The sequence below is a fragment of the Paramormyrops kingsleyae genome, chromosome 1 (genome assembly GCF_048594095.1).
Source record: "Paramormyrops kingsleyae isolate MSU_618 chromosome 1, PKINGS_0.4, whole genome shotgun sequence".
Classification (NCBI taxonomy): domain Eukaryota; kingdom Metazoa; phylum Chordata; class Actinopteri; order Osteoglossiformes; family Mormyridae; genus Paramormyrops; species Paramormyrops kingsleyae.
In genome coordinates this window covers 13,011,237-13,016,545 of record NC_132797.1, presented here as the reverse complement: position 1 = coordinate 13,016,545, position 5,309 = coordinate 13,011,237, and the positions used below count along the sequence as shown (strand labels likewise).

At 40.2% G+C, this 5,309-nt stretch overlaps 1 long non-coding RNA gene across 1 annotated transcript; it reads left to right on the top strand.

Moving 5' to 3' along the window:
- The first annotated feature begins 1,587 nt into the window (after positions 1-1,587).
- On the top strand, positions 1,588-4,023 carry LOC140588213 (uncharacterized). Its single transcript, XR_011989549.1, has 2 exons — positions 1,588-3,367; positions 3,602-4,023. It is a non-coding gene; the product is annotated as an uncharacterized lncRNA (long non-coding RNA).
- The last annotated feature ends 1,286 nt before the right edge of the window (positions 4,024-5,309 follow it).

The following is a 5,309-nucleotide window of genomic DNA, read 5'->3' as shown; positions in this document are numbered from 1 at the left end:
GCCAGGAGGCAACTGAAACTTTTGTATTTCAGATTCAGAGAACATAGAATTGCCAGATGACCAGAGTCATCCTACATATGCAATGGTCATCTTGGAGCAGGTATAATTATACTCATTTATAGCAATCTATAGAGAAATCAGATCAGAGTGTACATTTAAACTTTTTCTGTATAACTGTTTATAAAGGCTGTCAATAAAGTCAATGGGCCGATACCACTTTGGGAATCCAGCCCTTTGCTCAGTGTACCACATGGTGGTGAGCATTTTTAATATGGTTGGCTGGGTGTTAATACTGCAGTGATGTGATGGACTGACACACTAATGGTGCTGTAGTGATAATCGACTCCTATGTTGCAGGATGCTGAGGAGGCCAGGGTGGTGGCGTGTCAGCAGTGAGTACCAGTATCTGATCTAATAAAAATGATCTTTAGGCAGGAAACTCAGCAGGACGTCTCAGCAGGTGGAAGTCACTGTACTCACACCCACTGAGTAGCAAAAAAGACTGATGGGCAGCGTTAGCGTTTGATTTGAATGCCACAAAGAACACATGTAAAATGGGAAAGAGCTGTCGTGCGATTGATTGTACAAATAGATTTAACACGAAATAGGAGCTGTCTTTTTAGAGATTGGAAAAAACTAAATAAGTTAGTATAGCACGTGGATCGGTCACGCATGGCCGATACCCGATCCGTCAAATAGATCTGGATCGGCGCCGATACCGATCCGAATATCGGATCGGTGCACCTCTACCAACTACAGAGCAGCAGGTTGCGTAAGAAACTGTGTAAAGTAGTATTGTTACATGGATACTACATACTAGACACCGCCTCCATCTGTCTTCCCACTCCCACCCTACAGGAAAGACACAGCTTCTGGACTGACACCTGTATATGCAGTATTAGTTCATTGTCTGTAGATCTTTTTCCAAAGTTACAGTATAGAAGCAGGCTGTTGGTGGGTTACAGCGACCCCCACCCCACAGGAAAGACACAGCTTCTGTACTGACACTTGTATATATTGCAGTTCATTCTCTATAGTTCTTGACATATCTATACAAGTTGCCTGTGTGTATACGGACCTGCCCTGTCTATAGTTCTTTTTCCAAATAAGCAGGTAAATGGATGTTCATCTTTCATATTAAGTGTAAAAAAAAAAAAAGTATCTTCCTTGTCTGGAAAATGTATTGTGTATAGTTCGTTGTCTATAGTTCTCTACAAATCTATACAAATGCCCGTTGCTTTGGATAAAAGCGTCTGCTAAATGCATAAATGTAAATGTTTGAGTGGTAACGCTACGTACGGGGCTTATCATGGAGATTGCCAGGGTTTTTTAATTAACGTTGCTGGCCTTTTTTTGTGGTGTTTGTATTTGCATTGTTCTGCATGTAGTAGGAGTGTAATTTTTTATTTCGAATGGAAAAAATACATATATGCGCATTACATTTTGAACATAAAATTAGGCTATGTTAACAAAAATCGCTTCGCTATCATTTTACTCGCGGCTCGGTCGTAAATACATGTCTGACATTTATAAGGAACCAAGAAAATAAAAATCGCTTCTCAAATTTGCGAATTTATACTTCTTTGATTCTCTAAGCCACCTCGGCCCTGATAGACGTTCATTCATTTAAAAGGAGCTCTACCCCGTCTCAAGATGGCGGCTCTGTTGACGCATACGCTCCCATAGACGGCTGTTTTCAACGCGACATCTAGTGTTTATATCTATGCTGGCGACGACAAGACTGTGGGCGGAGCTGAAGACGCAGCCGGCGAATGGCGACGAGGGCGGGAAGTCCGAAGAATCTGCCAGGACCTCCTGCAAACACTTACGGCACGTAACAATTGCAGTCATCCGGCTGGGGTACATGCAGCGCTTCATTGCGTCGCTAGGCTTCCCCTCAGCGCTTGCTCTGACGGGTCCCTACCGGAACCTCTTGGTGAAGAGCTGTAGAAGGGTGGAGCCTGATGAGCAGTTCAGAGGCAAACTGCCAGTAGCCATTGATCGCTTAAGATTTCCACTTAACCAGTTGACAGCTGCCAGGGGCAATTTTAGAATTATAGCACTGAGCATTGCAAGGATCACTGGCAGTTCAATACAGGAAATGGTGGCTAAGAAGATCCTCTCCAGAAGACGCTGACTGGGATGGAGCGGTCACAATTCGGAGACTTCGGAGAATGGCCGAGTTTTAAGGTATAGGAGTCAACTTGTTAGCAACGAAGTTACTGGACATAAACGTACATTTAATTTAAAATGCATGAAACATTAACCAGATAACTAATTCGTAAATTACTGTTTTATCATTTTACAATTCGTAACTGTAGTTTGCAATGCATCATGGGTAAATAAATAAATAAATAAACCTTACGGTATTTTAAAGTATATTTCACAATGACTGATTGCAAATTGACATTGAGTGTAATTCCAAACGGGGATACGTTTTAACTGTAATTATATATACATTTTACAGTAAAATTGTGCTCCGCTTCACGTTTTGAATTTGCGCGGGTTAACCTTCCTATGGTCGGCAGTTAAAAATGCCGTTTACATGCATGAAAGCGCCATTTCTCACGAACCTCTATTTAAACAAAACAAACAAACAAAAAAATCACTAAATAATAAATGCTCTGATCAAGATTACAACAGCTCTGGTACGTGTTTTTAAGTTTAAAATGCATAAAAGCACCACATAAATTTGTGCATTGCACCAGGAACCTCTATTTAAAGAAAATAAATAAATAAAAACTTTCACTAGGCAAGGCATGCCCAGACATGAAAGGCAAGATAAGACTAATTCAGTTTATTTAATATACTTGAGGCTTATTTTATCATTATTTTTTATTGAAAAGGATAGGTATGCTTTCAAAAGAAAGGTCCAGAAAGCCACACCAAAAATATTAAAACCAATCTTTTCATGGATAAGGAAGCCTAACAAGGGAACCAAGAGGTAAGAAACAAATTTATCGGATGATTAATAATTGTTTTGAGGGTATTTTATGGCTGATTTAAGACACGGGTCGGCAGTACATAAAGCTAACACAGGACGAAAGTACTGTATGTCTAACTAGTCTCCTGCTACCTGCCAGCAAACTGCTTTTTATGCAAAATGTCTGGTTATGACGCGATGCAGCCATGAACGCAGGAGCGGAGCAGAGACGAGCGCCCCATTTGAAAAGTAAGGAAGGAAAACAAAACCTTTTTGTCAGTAATTTACTGTAAATGGTACAGTATATATATTGTTTTTTTACAGTGCAGGAGACAACTGACACTAAATCAAATTTTGTATTTCTGATTCACAGGACCTAGAACTGCCAGATACTGGTAACGATGCACTTTGTCCAGAGACTTCAAAGAAGGGCCAAGTTGGAAGGTATAGGAGTCAAATTGCTAGCAACGAAGTCGCTTAACAAAAACATATATTTTGTCTATACTGTACGAAACATTAATCAGAATACTAATTCGTATTTCTAATATGTGTCAACAAGACCTTAAAGTAATTTTTAAGTCTCCAAGTAAAAAAAGCACAGATGTGACATAAATATAAATCTGAGTGAAAGGAAAGCCAGGAGGCAACTGAAACTTCACAGCAAATTTTGTATTTCAGATTCGTAGAACGTAGGAGCAATACTTTTCCCTGGTGGGAGTTGGCTATAGGCGGCTGCATCAGTGGCATTGCCATCGTTGTCATTGTTGCAGTCACCCGGCGGGAGTACTTAAATGCGTGTTTACGCTTCCACTCAGCGTGTCTTCTGATGGGTCCCCATCACTGAAGATTTCCACCTCAGAACCAGTCGACAGCTGTGTTTTAGAATTTTACAATGGGTTAGAAGTTACTGTGTTACTGAGTTTGCTATGTTCCCTTGCCTCTTCCTGTTCTCTGTGTTGCCTTGTTGGACCTTGTTTCTTTGTTATTTTATGTGGTCAGTCTTTGTTTTCCCCATTTTGCTTTTTAACCACTCATGGTCCTTTCCTTTGTAAGTTTACCCAGTGTATTTTAGTTTCCCTAATAAACACCCCTGTGTCTCAGCCGCCAGTGGATCGTTACCTCCTTTTCTCTGCCCGCACCATGCCTCGCCACCGGAACGGCTTATGTCACCTATAGGATTGACCCACCCTGAATGTCCTGGTCCTGGGTTGAACTGCTGCATGTGTGGGTCTTTACATGAAATGAAGCTGGAGGGCAGATATTTTGTGCCAGTATAACTATGCATGTGACAAAATCTTGAAGTACTGTAGTTTAATCTTTGAGTATTTTGGCTCATTACTTCACAGCAAATGGTCAGGCAGACAGTGGTAAGACTTGGAGAAAGCTAAGTACAAAAATCTTCTGTTAACCAGAATAAGCCTACAGGCACATGGGGGGGCAGAATTGTCTTAGGCTATTAAAAATGTAAGACAATTTAGGACCTCTTTAATCCTGTTACATTTCCTTTTCTATTTAATCATGTAAAACTGGTAAAAGAAGTCTAATTACAGTTGTTGATCTCTGCCCAAGGTGCAGCGTTTATAACCAAAGGCAGAAATCAAAACCTAAAATTTAGTGGGGGGGAAAACAGAAGCATCCGTCCAAAAGACAATACGCTAGAACAGAGAGAGAACTTGGCAAAAACAAGAGAACCAGATAACAGGGGGACAAAGCTATGAACAATACAGTCACTCCTCACCAATTTCCGTTCCTACAAAAAGGTAGCTAAGCGAATTGGTCCATAAGCGAGGAGCCGCCCCTTACCGTTGTTTCAGGCATACTGAACGAGTAGTGGGTTTGTGTAAACCATCTTTAGATATTATTTTAATGTCATGTTTGCACCATTCATAACATTAGTATATTTATAAATGTTTATACAGTAGTGTACTATTCCTCCTACGTGTTTTCTCTGTATGTGACAGGTGAAAATCTATGAGTGAAATTGCAATAAACAAAACAGAAAAGACTCAGGAGATCTCTAATCTGGTATAGCAAAGTTACAACAAGCTGGTCGATAAGTGCTAAGGTTAATCATCAGCGGAAATACAAGTAAACGATACACTAACATATGCAGGTATGTATCGTAATTTAGCATCCCTGCAATCCAGTGAATCATTGGTAGTCTTGTTTTGCACATTACCAAAATAAAACAGCGCATAGAAAATAAGTCACTTGTAAATATTAACTAAGATATGGAAAAGTAAAAAAAAAACAAAAACTTGCAGCCATTGCTTTCGAAAATGTTACAAAAGTAAAAGACACAGGAAAACTTTAACCTTGCGCATGTCTGTGGTTTACAGTATGTGCCCCTGGAGGTTCCCTGTCCCACAATGTGAGCATAAGCATC